A 16,682-nucleotide genomic window follows, 5' to 3' on the forward strand; every position below is an offset into this window, starting at 1 on the left:
TCCCACATACTTCCCCATATTCATTGCGAGCTTCTCCTGACTATACGATAATTTCTTTACTGTGCAACAGAATGTGAGGTCATGACATCATTGTCAGTCTATTTTTACAAAAACGGCTGATATGGGGCCATCACGTGAGATACAAGGTAATGGAGCCTTTCTTACATTGTTGTGTTTCTTTAGAAATAAACAATGGACAGAGTCTTTAAATGTTTCAAATGTAAAGTTATTTGCTATTAGGGGTGGGCGATATGGACAAAAAATAATATCTCGATATTTTTTGTGATTTTGACGATAACGATAATTAGTCGATATCCTTTAAAAAAATGTTTTGTTAAAGTCTGAGTTACTTAACAGCTCATTATTTATGAATAGCATCTTTACAATAATAACCAATAACCTAACCTGTGACTTTTTTACCAAATCAACCAATGCATTGTCACTCTATGTACATTTCCAATTCTGCCCCTACTTGTGTGTGTGGCAATGACATGGTCTAGCCAGCTACATTAGAGAAGATGAATAGGCCTAACAGTTTCCCAAGAGAAAGTCTGAAGCTGAAGTTCCTTTCAAACCTTTACATAGGATTCACTGTAAAACTAGGCAGACCAACAGAGTACATCTCAGTTATTTCCTTCGATGTTTTGTTTAATTGCAATCATGTAGGCATTCCAAGTTACAGTATAGAAACTAATGCGTTAGCTTATGGCTAATGTATATGAGAAATCCCATAGAGATGCTAACGGTTAGCATAATCGGTAAACGTAGATATTTAGTGCTAACTTCAGTCCATTTACAAGAGTTACATGAGAATAGTTCTTTGTTTACAACTGACTATTAAAATACTCAAAGGCTAATGTTTTCTCTCCATATAATACCGTGTAGGAAAAAACGTGACCGTCTCATCAATGCTACTTGAACAGAAGTAGCAGCATAAAATCCCAAATAGGCTACTCTCGCTGCACAAAATAAACATTAGGCGTGCTTGTGACAACGTTGTGACCCACTAGTGATCACGTGACACTTGCTCTGCTGCAGCCAGGGGCTTCTCCCGCATACACCTCCTGTGAATGTATGAGTCTTCACTGCGTGATTTCGAGTGTTTTTTCCCCCATAAGTAATTTAAATACTCGATAATGTCAATTTGCACATCGTTAAAACAACAATCACGATATTATCGCAGACGATATATATCGCCCACCCCTATTTGCTATCAAAATGACGCCAAAATGAATGGGGGTCAATGGAATGCTAGCTGAAAATGAAGCCTTATTAGAGAGCCTCCCATAGCACACTGAAGTTGGCTGGACGTTTGATATTCTATTTTAACTTCTCCTTCGTTCAAGAACGACAACACAAATCAGGTCAATGATGTGATCAGGGTCAAAGAAAGTTGACATTATTACAGAGTATCAAGAGAAAACAACTACAGTTATTATCGCTAGAGATTTGTATCCGACGTAAAGCTTCACAGTACTTCACCATCTGTTCTGTCGCTATGGTTTGTGTAAGGGACGTCTGACTGTTCTGGTTGATCGCCAATGGTAGTAAGGATACGAAACGTAGGCCATTTATGGGGAAAAATATTCACTAATTACTCATTTTCATGATGATTGCACTACTTCCCATAGTTTTCTTGCTTGTAGGCTACTAGCAGTGTTGGATCAGATTACTTTGAAATGTAATCCATTACTGAGTACAGACTACACAATTTTTATCAGTAACGTAATCCATTGGATTACAAAAATAATGTAATGTAATCTGAATACTTTTGGATTACTTCAAAATAAAAAAACTCAAAAATCAAATACATCTCTGCTGAAAAAAACAGCCTGACCAGCCTAAGGTGGTTTGCTGGTTGACCAGCTTGTTTGACCACCCTATGATGGTTGACCAGCTAGACCGGCAAATCTTCAGCTGGTTTACCCATCTTACGATGGTGATTCAACTGGTTTTGCTTGGGCATAAAAAAAATAAAAATAATTGGTTCCTGTTGGTTGTCAGTTGAGGCCATGGGTCGGTAGGGTTTTTTTTTTTTTTTTTTCTCCCAGTGGCAGTAAAAAGAGTTTTTCTTTTTTTAATGTAGGGCAATTAAGGTTAGTAAGACCAAAATCACACTTATCTTGATGCTGATTAAAAAAGGATAATCAAAGGTAAACAGTAAGGATTACAGAAAATCAAAGTAGGCCTACTTTATTTGTGAAAATGCTTTGACTGAGGTAATTCACAAAGCAGTATAACCTTTTCAGAGAACTGTCCAAAAAAGAGATGGCATCATGTCATATGTTTCAATACATTCATATATTTTGTAATTCATATTAAGTTCATATCTTTTTAATAATTCATAGTCTGTGGCCTGCATAATGTATAATTACTAATAGCAAGTAAGTATCTAGTAATTTCATATTAATTTAAACTATTTGACTACACTTCTGTTTAATGTCATTACATTGGTGGTGTACGTCTAATTGACAGCCTGCCCCTTTAAGGACGTGAGGGTGGATTGGAAGGCTTGCATCTCACTGTGTTTGGCTACGAGTGTAAATCACTTTTTGCATAGTGCATTACGATATGTGGATGCAATTGGGAATGTCTTCTATGTCATTAGTTAAAATAAATGTTATAGAAGAGGTAAATGTCTTGCAATATTATTAATTTCTATGATTTTGGTAGCACTACTGTACTCAAACTAAGCCCACAAGCTAGCAAACATGACGCTAAAAGGACATATCCAGGTAAACGTTTGCCAATGGGTTGCATAGCCTACTCAAATGTCAGTAAACCAAGTAGGCGTACTTACTTTCATAGCCTAGGTAGGTTGGTTAGCAACACCAGGTTGAGAGATGCAAGTAAGCAGATTATTAACGTTAGCCTTCTATTTATTGTCATCAAAACTGCAGAGGAACGAACACGTTAGGGCAGTCTTTGGTGTCACAGAAGGTGCAGAAGTGTGCCATCTGGCTCAATATTCTGCATGAGGGACTGTTGTGGTAGGTGAAATTTCACGGTGAAACTACGATGATTGGTCAAATTTACGAAAAAGTTGCGGTGTTCGGACAAAATTGCGAGTGCCTTGGTAAGTGACGAAAACAATCGTCTTCGTGAACAGCTGTGTATAGGCTACTTTGTAAAAGAGAGAATACGCTCATCCCTATAGCCTACATAACGCAAGGGGTAATTAATGTAATTATAGTTCTCCTTTTATTTGTGGATTTATTTAATGTAGCCTAGACTATTTAGTGTTATTTCTTCCCCAAGCTCATAAAATAAATTTGGGTCGCACATAAATTGACAGGGTCGGTCGGAAACCGGAACCCAAGAATTTGTTTTTTATGCCTTGTCGTACCACCTCAGCTGGTCATTTTAGTTTGTGTTGCTGGTCTACATTGCTGATTTAACTGGCCATGCCAGCTTATGTTGGTCATTCTAGCAAACCAGCATGACTATCGTACGTCAAGTTTGCAAACGCTAAACTTCGTGAAGATACTGTCTGTATCGTCTTGTAAGTAAACTACCAGTGCTTTTTCAAAGTTCTCAATGTCTCGTTTTAAATGTCAGGGCCCTCGGAAGTCTACCAATGAAGTGTGGAGATACATTGAGCCTCGTAAATGGGTGTAAAACAGTGATTTATTTGCATGGCTAGCCCGATGCCGAAGCACCACTATTGAAAAAGCTGTTGGTAGCATCGGCTAACTAGCGCCAGATTTTGGAGTGCAGGGGACAAGCCGAGATGGGCTATGAGACATACGTTCACACTCGGTATCATGTTTCAATACACTTTAGGTCAATATCACACCGGAATTCTCCTTTAAATTTCAGCTCAGTGAAGCACTTAAAGCACCAACACTTCATTAAGTTACTTTTCTTGTAGAATTGTAAATCACAAGTCATAGGACAACCTATATAGGACAGTAATTAAGGGAAAAAAAAGTGAACCTGCTGCGGTGTTAAATGTGATGTGGTTGAAAATTTGGGTGCACCTAACTTTTGTGCTGGTGCACCTAAGAAAAAAAGTTAGGCGCATCAGTGCAACCAGTGCAAAAAGTTAGTCTGGAGCCCTGTCATGTATTTCTTTCTTTGAGTTCCGTTTAATTTATTAAGTAAAACTAGCTGACGAGACCATTATCACTGCCTAAACGCACCGTCGTCGCCTAGTTGCAGTCACATGGCTGTATCTACCACAGAGGACAACGGTATTTCTTTCTTTTTCGTTTCGTTTCATTTATTAAGTAAAAAATGCTGTCAATTATCCTTGCCTCAACGCACCATCAAGTGACAAAATGTCGGTGTCCACCACTCTAGTTTATCCAAAACAAACCAGAAAAGGGACTCAAAGTGCTAAATACCAGAATTTTCCTTTAATCTAAGATAAGATAGTTAATAGTCCTGCAATGGCCATACATGCTGTAGCCTGGGCTAACCATATCTGGGAAAGTATGATGTAATAATATTTGTATTGTCAGGCTTTATATAAAGAATAAAAATTGCGTCTCATTTATTTCTTCATATTTTTGTAGTAATCTCACTAAGAATCTCACCACTACTGGAAGTATGCCAGTAGAAATATTATGTACAAGTACGATTGTCTGGAATCTGGCAATACAAGGTGCGCCGTTTGGGGGGGGGTAACGTTAGGAAGATTCTAGCACTGCACTGAGGTCCCAGCAATGACAGCAGCCCCTTCCCCCCACACTAGATTATTTCCTTATGTATAATAATAATGTAACTTTGGTGAAAGAAACTCTACAATCAAGCAAGGGCAAATCCCTGTGAATAATTCACTTTTAGAAGATACAACATTTGTAGAGATGATTAAAAGGAGTTCATCTCATATTTCATTTCATATTCTTCAGCTAAGATAAAATAAAGGAAAGGCACAAGAGAAACAGTTAATTGAAGAAATAAAGGATATGGAAAATAGACACAGTATAACAAATAGTGATACAGATAAACTAAAGCTAAAGGTAAAACAGGCACAACTAGAGAAGCTACATACAACAGAAATAGAAACTAATGTGATTCACACAACAAGAAGGCTATGATGGTGGACCAAAGTCCTTAAAATATTAGCTTATAAACTTAAAAAACAAATGAAGAACTCACATATTGCAAAGTTAAGGACCCATCAATTAAAAATAATAACTTAACCGATAAGGATCAGATTGTAGAAGAATTTGCTTGTTATTATGAAAACTTACACAGGCCAGAGGCAAGTGAGGATAAAAAAGCTATACAGGCCTATTTGAGAAAACTTGAGCTACCCAAAGTAGCACAAGAAAATAATGTGAAGCTAACAAAATGAGTTACAATACAAGAGGTAAATAAACAAATACAAGCCCTAAAACTAGGAAAATCCCCAGGGAATGATGTATTTACAAATGATTTTATAAAGTTTTTAAAGATCAAATTAGCTCGTTGTTAGTGAAAGCATATAATTACGCATTAGACACGGGAACATGGACACAAACATGGGCATCATCAATAATTACACTAACTGTACATAAAAAGAAGGAAAAGATGCCTCAGAATGTGCATCATACAGACCTATATCACTACTTAATACTGATCATAAGATAATTTCTTCAATCCTATCCAATAGATTAAAAGACACCATTACATAGTAACAGCGGACCAGTGTGGATTTATACCAGGGAGAATATTGGCCGATAACATTAGGCGAACTCTAAATGTAATGAATCACGCACAAAAAAAAAAAAAAAAACAGACCTCCTTTTATTGACTTTGGATGCAGAAAAAGCTTTTGACTGGTAAATTGGACCTTTATGTTTAAGACAATGAGGGGCTTTGGCTTAAATGAGAGATTCTGTCAATTGATACAAGCTCTTTATAGTAAACCTGTTTCCAAAGTAAAAGCAAATGGTAGGCTATCGAGAACATTTAGTATCCAAAGAGGCACCAGACAAGGTGATCCTCTTTCCCCACTTTTGTTTGCTATTTACATTGAAGCTTTAGCAATAGCAATAAGACAAAATCCAGACATTAGAGGAGTAGAGATTGGGAAGTAAGTACATAAACTGGCACTATATGCAATTATTATACGGCTCTTCACAATGCAAGTAGAATGCTCCATTGACTTGAATGGGATTTCCGAAAGTTGTAGCGGTCATTATTTCTTGGGAAAGGACCTCTGAAAACAAGAATGACCGCTGTCAATGGCAACGGAGTTTGTGCTTGGAACTTCATTCAAATGTGAAAGTAGACGGTTGATCAGCTGTGTTCTAAAGAATGTTTGATTCAAGTTCAGCGTGTGTTGCGAACTATTTGTTTCTCAGCAAAAGCCACGAATTTAAAGCGGTAACAAATAAGTGTAAAGAGACATATCATGGAGTTTATTTTTTCGTTTTGGCAAGTAGCCGTATATAATAAAGCGGGATAGCATTATAGAACGCCCGGTCATCATGGGAAAATAAGTCCCTTCAGGGGGCGAAACAAGACCCCTCCACTGGTCGGGTCCGGTTAAGCCCTGTCGGGACTTATTTTCCCCATAATGACCGGCGTTCTATACATTATCCCTTACATAATAGCATAGTTATTTATTTAACTTCGCCTGAAAAAGTCTTAAAAAATGCTATAATTTTAAGTGGGATATAGAGGTGATAAAGTACCTTGGTATAAAAACTATATAAAAATGATTATTGCAAGACAGGATAAGACAGGATTTAAAGACATTAATCCCTAATAGAGTATATAGTAGAGTGGAAACAATTATGGTCCTCCCACAACTCCTCTTTTTATTTCAGGCATTACCAGTTACCCTACCAGAGTCTTTTTTTAATTTTTGGAACAAGATTACAGCTCATTTTATTTGGAATGGCAGAAAACACACATGGAAGCAACACCTATGGAAATTAATATAAAAACACAATGGGGGAAAGAGTTGTGTATAGAGATTTCAGATGAAGAATGGGGAGAATCCTTAAAATAAAACTTTAAAAATATAGCTGGGTGGATGACAAATAAGCCTGAAAAAAGGAATTTAAAAAAACTTCAAATATCATCCCTAAAAAGTGTTTATATGTGTTGCTGTATCTCTAAACTTGACTAATATACATTTTTTTTTTTTTTTTTAAAAAGTGAAATATATATTTATATGTCAATTTGTCATGTTAGTGCCTAAAATTGTCATATGGTGTGACGTGAAAATAATTTGAAATAAAATGAAAATTAGATACTTTTTTCTACTTTAATTTATGTCACTGTACATTTTAATCATGTTTGCTTTGATTTGCAACATTTCCTTGTGAATATTTAGAAGAAAAACCTAAAATTTAACAAGTTATTTTGTCAAGGTGGAGAATGCTCCTAAGTGTAACCAGATATTTTAGCTTAATTCTGATATTTCTTGTAAGAACTCACTCAAAATTCTTGAGGTTCTTGCAGATACCATTTCCTTTGTGTGCTATTGATGTTTTAATGATTTTTCAATTATAAAGTCTTTTTTGTGACATTATTTAATGTCACACCAAATGACATGGTGTCACGCCATATGATGAACTGCACCACTCCACCATGTGTCAGAGCAAAACAGGGTTTTTAATGACAATAAAATCATTAACAATGAATTTTTAAGTCACTCTATGAATGGTGTATGCATGTAACAGCAAAATAGATGAAAGTTTAGTATTTATTTTTTAAACTTACATGGCATGGTAACATAAAAGAAAAAAGTATGAGAAATATGAATTGTACAGATACATTTTTTTCCCAATTATCACAGATTTAACAAAAAAACAAATAATATCTGAATTTAAAACATGTTTTTACAAGAACTTTTATGTAAAAATGCAATTTGGTCATACGGTGTGACAGAAATGTCATATAGTGTGACTTGAAAAAAGCTGTCACACCATATGATGCAGCGTCACACTATATGACATTTTGACAGTTAAGCTAATTTTCTAGACAGTTAAATACAGCTAACTATTATTTAGCATGCAACTGACCACATGGCAGCAGTGCTTTTTAAGAATTCATGAAGAATATTTGTGGAAAATAGCTACTTTTTAGGCAAATGATGTCACACCATAAGACACTAAAATTTGGCCACGATTGATGATGTCCAATTCAAAGCTTTTATATAAAAATCTAAAAAAGCTGAACTCACCTCTTGACCATGCCAATTACTCCTGACATTCTATTGTTACTTCCTGATTAAGCAGGGTCCTCTTCACAATAATAATGTCCAAATGAATGCCCAGTCAAAATATACAATATAGTGTCACGCCATATGACAACCATTTTATGGACAAAATATATTTGATTATAACTTAGTTGGACAGCATGCATAAACATCAAAACTTTCTGTGGTTGTAAAAAACATCCAATTATTTTATATGCATGGTAAAACTTTAAAGTAATTATACCTTTTATGGATATACACTCTTTTTAGGAAGTTCTTGACACATGGTGGACAGTCACACCATATGACATTTTTATGTTTGGATGATTATTTTAAGTCAAAAGTGAAATACAAATCCAATAAATTTAATATGACAGAACTTGAACCTACCAGACCTACAACATTTCCATATCAATTCTTAACAATTGCCATTTTTTATAAGTGTGTGACACATGGACAGTCTGAATTCTGCTATTTGTCATCTACCCAGCTGCAAGCAGCATGAGCAAGCACAGCAAGTTTGATGGCAATTGGATAAAGAACGACTGAGAAATAAGCTAATTTACTTTGTTACAGTGCCCCTAGAGGACTTGTGCATTCTCACAATCAGCTACCATGTCCCTCTACCAAATTTGGACTTCATTCACCAAACCGTTGCTTAGATGTGAGCTCACTTTCTTTATTACAGCACCCCTAGAGGCCAAATGAGACCACTTCCCTTGCATGTCCTCACGATCAGCTACTATGTCCCTGTATTAAGTTTAGACTTCATACATCAAAGCGTTGCTGAGATACAAGCTCACTTCCTGTATTGCAGTGCCCCCTATAGAGGCCAAATGATGCCAATTTCCTAGAGCATCCTCACAATCAGGTACCAAGTCCCTATTCACCCCTTGCAGACACGTGACTTAAGTCACGTGACGGCTCCATGCTGGACGGCAAAAAAATGGGAGACGGACGGCAAATTACATTATGTCATAAAGATTATGATGAACTGACCACCATTACTATAACATCTTTGTAGTTCAATGTATTGCTGTTTGGGGTCTGATAGTCAAAGAAGATGCCAGTGGTGTTGTTAGATGAAATGGGTCATGATCGCAAATGTAAAGTTATTAAAACTGGTGGTAACAGCAAGGGGAGATAACGTTACGTTAGGCTACTGTAATTAACATTATGGTAAATGAACACCAATAAGTATTTCTGGACTAAAATATTGCAAAGCGATTTGGTTACTTTATTTGTCTTGCTTTTATCAGTTGTAACATAGTCAAAACGTTAAGAATGTCATATCAGAACATGAAATAATAACTAGCTGCTACACTTAGAAGCTAGCTATTCTAGCTAACGTTTATCGTAGCTCATAGTGCTAGGGCTAATGTAACTCGTCAGTTTGTACGTTGCCCAGCGAATAAACTTACTTCTTACATGTCTTAAGTTAAAGAATAAAAAGAAATAGGAAATTTAAAAAAAACTTGAACGGTATTATCTGTTTACATTCAAATCTTGCCAAAGACTTTGCCTAAGTGCTATCTGCCGTCCTGTTCAGAGTCTATGGTTGCTATAGCAACCGCTGCTGTGCTTCATACACTGAGGAGATAAGCATGCAATTGTGGTTGAAATACTCCCGAAACACAAAGAAAACAAACCAAAATATATCTATGCAAGAACATGGGATGTTGTTGTATTCCAAACAATAAGCCAACAGTCGTGGAAGGGCATTACTACGGTTAAATCTCACTATAATCTCCTAGCTGTGCGATATGTCCCATTACAACCCATTGATTTGATTCGTGTTCTTGCCGTCCACTAGGCTATTTTGCTGTGGCGCGAACAAAACGTGACGTCACTTGCAAGGGGTGAATACCAAGTTTGGAATTTCTACATCAAAACGTTGCTGAGATAAGAGCTGACTTCCTGTATTGCAGCGCCCCCTATAGAGGCCAAATGATGCAAATTTCCTAGTGCATCCTCACGATCATGTACCAAGTCCTTATACCAAGTTTGAAGTTTGTACATCAAACCATTGCTAAGATATTAGCTCACTTCCTGTATTGCAGCGTCCCCTATAGAGGCCAAATTATTCCCTAGTGTGTCAACACAATCAGTTAACAAGTCCCCTTGCCAAGTTTGGACTTCATATATCAAAGCAAAACCAGTGAAAATAATTAGTTACGGGGCGGAATCTCTTGGAATTTTCGTTTATGTTTTGAACGATTAATTATAGAATAGCGTATTAATAATGGGCTGGCGCGTCCCCCCATTTGGGTTGCCAAATTAGCAAAGGCCAACTGTCAACAGCTGTCAGTTGTAGTCATGAACGAGTAGCCTACGAGAGGCAGGCAAATTTCCAAAATTAAAACAAGAAACCAATTAAGTGGACATCGGAGGAGCTTCCTGAGATGGCGACGTCTTTGTTAAACAAAGAATATAAAGTCTGACGCATGCTGGCCATATTTCTCCACGACAGGTAGGCTAGCCTATAGGCTAAACTTCATCTGCATCGCTAACTTAAGCTAAATATGTTACGTTGGTTACAGAGGTATTTTTTGTTTTCACTGTTTCCGTAATCTGTAGCTGGGTCATGGTTGGAGAAATGTTTAAGCAGCTGCAGGTCAACAAATGTTAACTAAGTCTGCATTACATCTGGCAACCCAGAAGAAGCTCGCGTCTAGGTAGTCTTGAGAATGTTCACCAGTGTTTTGATTTTGGCCTACAGAACGTTTAGTAACAATCCTACAAATCGCTCCTTTAAGCATACAATCTGGCTCTCTTAAGACTACAGATCCTGTTCAACTGTCTCCTCTGCCCACAACTGTTTCAAAATAAAAGTCCTCACTACAATAATTCCCTATTAAATAATGTAGCCATTTAAACTACTCAACTATTAACTCATCGAGTGCCTTCCTTCCCATGCGTTGAGTGCCAAAAACGTAATATTAGCCTACGTTTTTAGCTTTTTTTTTAAATTACGAAACTAGACACTCTAACACACCTTGTATGTGATTTTGGGAACTCTGTGATGAATGGAAATGAAATATATGACGATCAAAAACTCATGAAAACGCACAATCTGGACATTTTATCTGGACATTTTATCATAACTCGGTTGCGGCTTTGGGTCGAATCATTGATGCATGCACGTCATCTCAAAACCAGGCCATTTTCGTGGGTCTATCACTAGGTGGCAGTCTCGCCAGGTCTCACTGATCACTTCCTGGAAAGTTTACAGGCAACACTTCATATTTCATATGAAAGACATTATATCTCCATTTCTAGAAAAAAAAAAACAGTGATTTTGATGAAAACTAGCCACTGTTTAGCTTGGGATTTCTCAGGAACAGAGCCATGTAGAAATTTTTGAGAAAGTTTGCACCCACCACAATCGAGCTATTGTATGTGTTCATAGCTATAACACAGAATATGCTGTGGCTGTACAAAAATCATCAACAATGGTCTAGATTGCTGGCACTCTAGGACAAAGCTTCCGAAAACAGCTTGGCATAATGAGTTAAACTGTTCAGCCATTCAAACTGTCAGTTGTCATCAACTATGACTCCTGCCAACTATTTTCACTGCCCACACTGTTTCAAAATCTTGCTTGATCCAAAATCCTGCTTGATCCAAATTCAGTTATTTTTGCTGTATAAATGCTGTACGAAAATGTAGTTTGTTATCAAAGTGAAATGGTTGCTGGCATAAGTCAGCAGCGTTAGTTTGAGCAAATAATTGACGTTTTGTTTACATGTGTTCAATGTAAGTCAATGGGAGCCCGGATCGGTCAATGGCGGCGTCCAAATTATATTTCTCCAGATGACATGACAGTGCTCTTCTCATTCTGATTGCTGTAGCCTAGGCCTACTTCCCAAACTCTCACACTAAGTTACTAGCACTACAGGTCAAACTATCCTGAAATGTCATGGAAGCAGAACTCAATTTTCTCTGAAAAATATTAACCAAAAATAAATGAATTTTTTTTTCTCATTCTGTAGTACTTCCCAAACTCTCACATACTTACTACAAGTTAAATTATCTTGAAATATCAACTTACATGGAAGTACTGTAGGATTCAAATTTTGAAAAAATATTCACCTAAAATCAATGAATGAAATACGTCGGGGTCCTGTTCGCCCTGTCCGTTGCGCGTAGGGGTTCTGTTCTCCCTGTCGGGACTTATTTTCTGATCATTACCCGGTGGACAATACATTAGTCCCTTACATATCAACTGAATATCAAACGTCCAGCCAACTTCACCGCGCTGGCAAACACCCTAAAGCCAGTAGATCTCACTGAATGTGATAGCTAGCCAGCTAGCTATAGGTTACATTTAGATCGTCCTCTGAGCTAAGTTAACAAACAGGCTTTGGGCAGCTATGATAGCTTTATTCCTAACGTTAACGTTAAGTAAAGTCAATGCTAAATTGCATTGATATTTACAAACATTCAAAAGTCGGGAGATGATAGGCCTAAGTTACCACCATTCCGCAAACAATAGTTCTAGGTATTTATGACAAAGTATATTAGGCATGCAGCCATCTTTTAGAGTTACCTCTTCACATACAGTTATCAGTTAATGGTAACGTTAGAATCTAGAAACGGTTACATTCCTCAATGGTGACAACTTGTTAGCTAGGTTAGCTACCAATAGCTTCTATTCATAATAAACAATCAATTAGCTTGACACCCTGCACATCAGTGGTGCTTTTTCATTTCTTTCTGTATTTACGGAATGATTACTAACATCCAAGCCATATGTTACTACATACTGTTTAAATGAAGGTGATCCTACACTGGTATCCTCCTGCAGGTTGAACTTGCACCCGACTAGGCTACTCCTCATTTACCGCCTACATCGTGTTGATTCGTGTAGTGCTAACTTACTGCGTCACGGTTGCATGTCAGGAACGTCTCTGATGCACCAGCTGCTATGTTTCCCCATTTGTCTAGTCATAATCCCAATAGGCCCAATAATAAACCCAGAAATGTTGAGTACCCTAAAGTTTTATTGCAGAAATGTCATCTATAGGCCTAGTGGATGGAATTCAACTTGGTTGCCTAAAGTTGCACTTTGAGCAATTTGCATAATTAGCATAAATAGGCAAAGGCAAGACACAGTAGGCCTACAGGTGAGGGTAAAAAAAATAAATAGATATCACTGTCTGTGTAAGGTCGTATAGGGTCCGTGTAACGCTTATCAGTTCATTTTCAGTTAAATTTTCTAAACACAAACGGACATTTGGAAAAACAGAAAAATGGATTCAAATATCCAATTTTTCACTTTTTCCGCCTTGACAAATTAAAAACTTGGATCTTGGAAGTCCGAAGCGCTAACCAGTTAGCCAAGAAATCTAGACGCGCCCCTAGCGGGCCAGGGCTAGTCTAGCAACTCTCCGTTGGCTTGTGAGCTCCAGAAATCGAAACTCAATCAGGCCAATGAAATCATGTATAGAGTCGTTAGGTGGGCTTAGCATAATGATTGATGGCAGAGTTGCAACGGTTTGGCTTGAATTCCCTGCTACTTGAAAACAAATAAGATGGATGTTGCTGTTGGCGAACAGTGTGATACGCGTTAAGCTTTTATTAAGTTGGCAAACGTTTGAACTAGCCAACTAGCTAAGCTGGTGGGAAACGCATGGGACTCATAGCGCTGCCGCTGTCTTATTGCGTGCAGAGGGAATTTGAAAGACAACTGATCCCGCCCCTCGGACTGAGCACTGCGAACGGTGAGTGCCCAGACCCTACATTTTAATGTGGGTCTGGCTCGTCAGGCTACTAACCAGTAGGCATGACAGACACATAGGCTACAGTACACATATACACGTGAGCACATGCTCCCGACCAGGTTTGGTTGGCAGCATAAGACACTGGTGATACGACGCTAAAACAGCCACTTTGAGTCACAGCATACCCTGGCTTAGAGCGCAACATGCCTTGCCACTAATCGAGATTCATAGTAGGCTTATAGGCCTAGCCCATAATGGACAAATCAACTTCTCGGTCTGCGGCAGCCTCAAGTGGTCCAGATCACACCCATGATAAGCAAACCAATCGTTGGTAACTAGGTGGAACAAGGGAGAGAATATCATTGCAGTATTGAATAGCCTAATTGGAGCCCAGATGCAATTTTTTCATTTTCTAAAGTCCTGATCCTCTGAATAAAAACAGAAAATTGGAAAAACAGTTCCAAGATCCAAGTTTTTCATTTGTCAAGGTGGAAAAAATGAAAAATTCGATATTTGAATCCATTTTTCTGTTTTTCCAAATGTCCGATTGTTTAGAAAATCAAACTGATAAGCGTTACACGGACCGGATCACCATGAAACTTTCTCAGTCGGTTACTTATGTTAAGATGAGAAAAAATTGTATTGCATGTTTTTTATATTTTTATGTTTGGGTCAATGACTTTTTTTGTATATAGATACATTTAAAATTGTTAACATTTTCAAATATCATTTTCATCAAACCCTAATCTTAAAGTTTTGGATTTATTACATTTTGAGAGAGTATTAACTGAATTTGGGTAAAAATGTCAATACGGTGTAACCACAAAAACATGAACCAAATAATTACACTTTCACAAATGTGAAATTCTGCCCAAAATCCCTTCTAAAATAATCTGGCATGATCTTGCACAATAACTTTTCTATATTTAATAGAAGTAATAGAACCCCATTGTTTTAATTAATATGGGGAATCATGTCTGTCACATCAACCACTTGAAATGTCAAGTGGTGTAACCACCATTTAAGGAGCCATTTTGTAAGTATTATGTATTTCATGTGACAGAAAATGATGTCAGAGAAGGACCCTTGAAGACCCACACTGCTGAGTCAAGGTTAGTAACTCTCTTAAAAAAACTAACAAAATAGTGTTTTAGGCCATGGTCAGGCAAGCTTAGGTTACATGTCAAATGGTATGACCTCCTGAAAATATTGATAAATCATAATAATCATACAATATTGAATTTAATGTAAAAACTATATTCACATAAAGGTCAAGTGTGTACATTGTTGTCCATAATAATGCCTGCAAATGTTGCTTTTAAGTAGACATGTCAAATGATGTAACCGGTTACACCATTGACTCCTTTCTGTTTGAGACCAGTTTGATCAGATTCAGGGCCAAGAGTATGTCATTTTAGGTGCCAATTATATTATTTTTATAATTTAAATAGTGATTAACTGTTTAGCTTTAAAAGGGTTTAATCAGATTGTAATTTAAGCGATTTTTGAAATGTCAAAGTTTTTTATTTTACACTTAAACTTCCATAATTCATTTTTAATATTTTATTATGATGTATGTGTAGCAGGTAGACCTTCTCTGCCTGCTATTTCCCCATAGCACCTGGAAGTGCTAATGAAGGGGGCGGGGCATAGGCATTTGATCATTCTGGCACCAGTGGAGTACTACTTAAGAGGGGCAGCAGCCAGTAGCAATGTAGACTCCACTGGTGTAGCCCCTGTCTGTGCTACCGTCAGTTATGCTGTCTCCCCATAGACATTTGTGGTTTTATGTTATGTATATTGTGGTGTGTTCTTTGTTTAATCTTCTGTGTTCTGTTCTTTTAGGCAGCACAGTCATGCTGATGGGGAACATGGGTCGTGCTGCTGTCTTGTCTTGGTTTTGCTTTGGTTATTTTATGTTTGGTTTTTGTGTTGCCTGTCTTGTCCTTCTGTTTGTAACTTTTATGTTTATTTAGTAGGGAGGTGGCTCTGAGGGGGGCTACTCTGAGCATACGTGTGGTGTGGTTTTGTATATTGCTTATCGCTTTGCGGTGTGCCTTTGCTGTGTAATAGGTGAGCTTTTCTTAATGCTTGCATGTAAAATATTTGTGTGGACGTCCATAGTTGCCACCCTCAGATCCCCATCTGTTTGTGTATTAATAAATCCTTTGTTTTCCTGGAATCATGTCTCCATGGTGTAATTACGAACCTGAAAGAGCTGTCTCGGTTTAGAGGTACGATCTCTTAAAGATTCCCTGATGCACTAGGCCTCAGGGTGGCGTAGTCAGGCTACTGTGATTGGCCCCTTGGCCCTTCCAAGTATTACCCTGTTACATTCGTAAATAGTATGTTTAAACTAGAAAACGCAATTCCAGGGAATTACCAGTGCATGAAAATGCAAAACATATGGTGTGAAATATATTGTTAAAACAGATGATGTGTTAATTGGCAACCAACATGATGAGGTTTAATATATTTGAAATGACTGAACTAGGTAGATGCGGTTTAATATAGTTGGAATGGCTGAACTAGGTAGATGAGGTTTAATATAGTTGGAATGACTGAACAGATAGGTGGATAGTTTAAATGGTTAAATTATTTGCTAGGTAGATGAGATTTAATATAGTTGGAATGACTGAACTAGGTAGATGAGGTTTAATGTAGTTGGAATGACTGAACAGTTAAATAGGTGGATAGTGTAAAAGGTTAAATTATTTGCTAGGTAGATGAGGTTTAATATAGTTGGAATGACTGAACTAGGTAGATGAGGTTTAATATAGTTGGAATGACTGAACTAGGTAGATGAGGTTTAATATAGC

At 37.3% G+C, this 16,682-nt stretch overlaps 1 protein-coding gene across 5 annotated transcripts in view; it reads right to left on the bottom strand.

The window, feature by feature from the left end:
* Positions 1–13,001, bottom strand: part of LOC125311190 (centrosomal protein of 55 kDa-like) — a 71,665-nt gene extending 58,664 nt beyond the window's left edge. For 4 of the 5 annotated variants that reach the window (XM_048269010.1, XM_048269014.1, XM_048269012.1 and 1 more), the window contains exon 1: positions 12,907–13,001. The gene's annotated coding sequence lies outside the window, so the exon portion shown is untranslated. Of the gene's footprint in view, positions 1–12,232; positions 12,321–12,906 lie in introns of all 5 variants that reach the window. The other variant, XM_048269011.1, reaches the window with a different exon arrangement.
* Between the last annotated feature and the right edge of the window lie 3,681 nt (positions 13,002–16,682).

Source organism: Alosa alosa, chromosome 18 (genome assembly GCF_017589495.1).
Source record: "Alosa alosa isolate M-15738 ecotype Scorff River chromosome 18, AALO_Geno_1.1, whole genome shotgun sequence".
NCBI lineage: Eukaryota > Metazoa > Chordata > Actinopteri > Clupeiformes > Clupeidae > Alosa > Alosa alosa.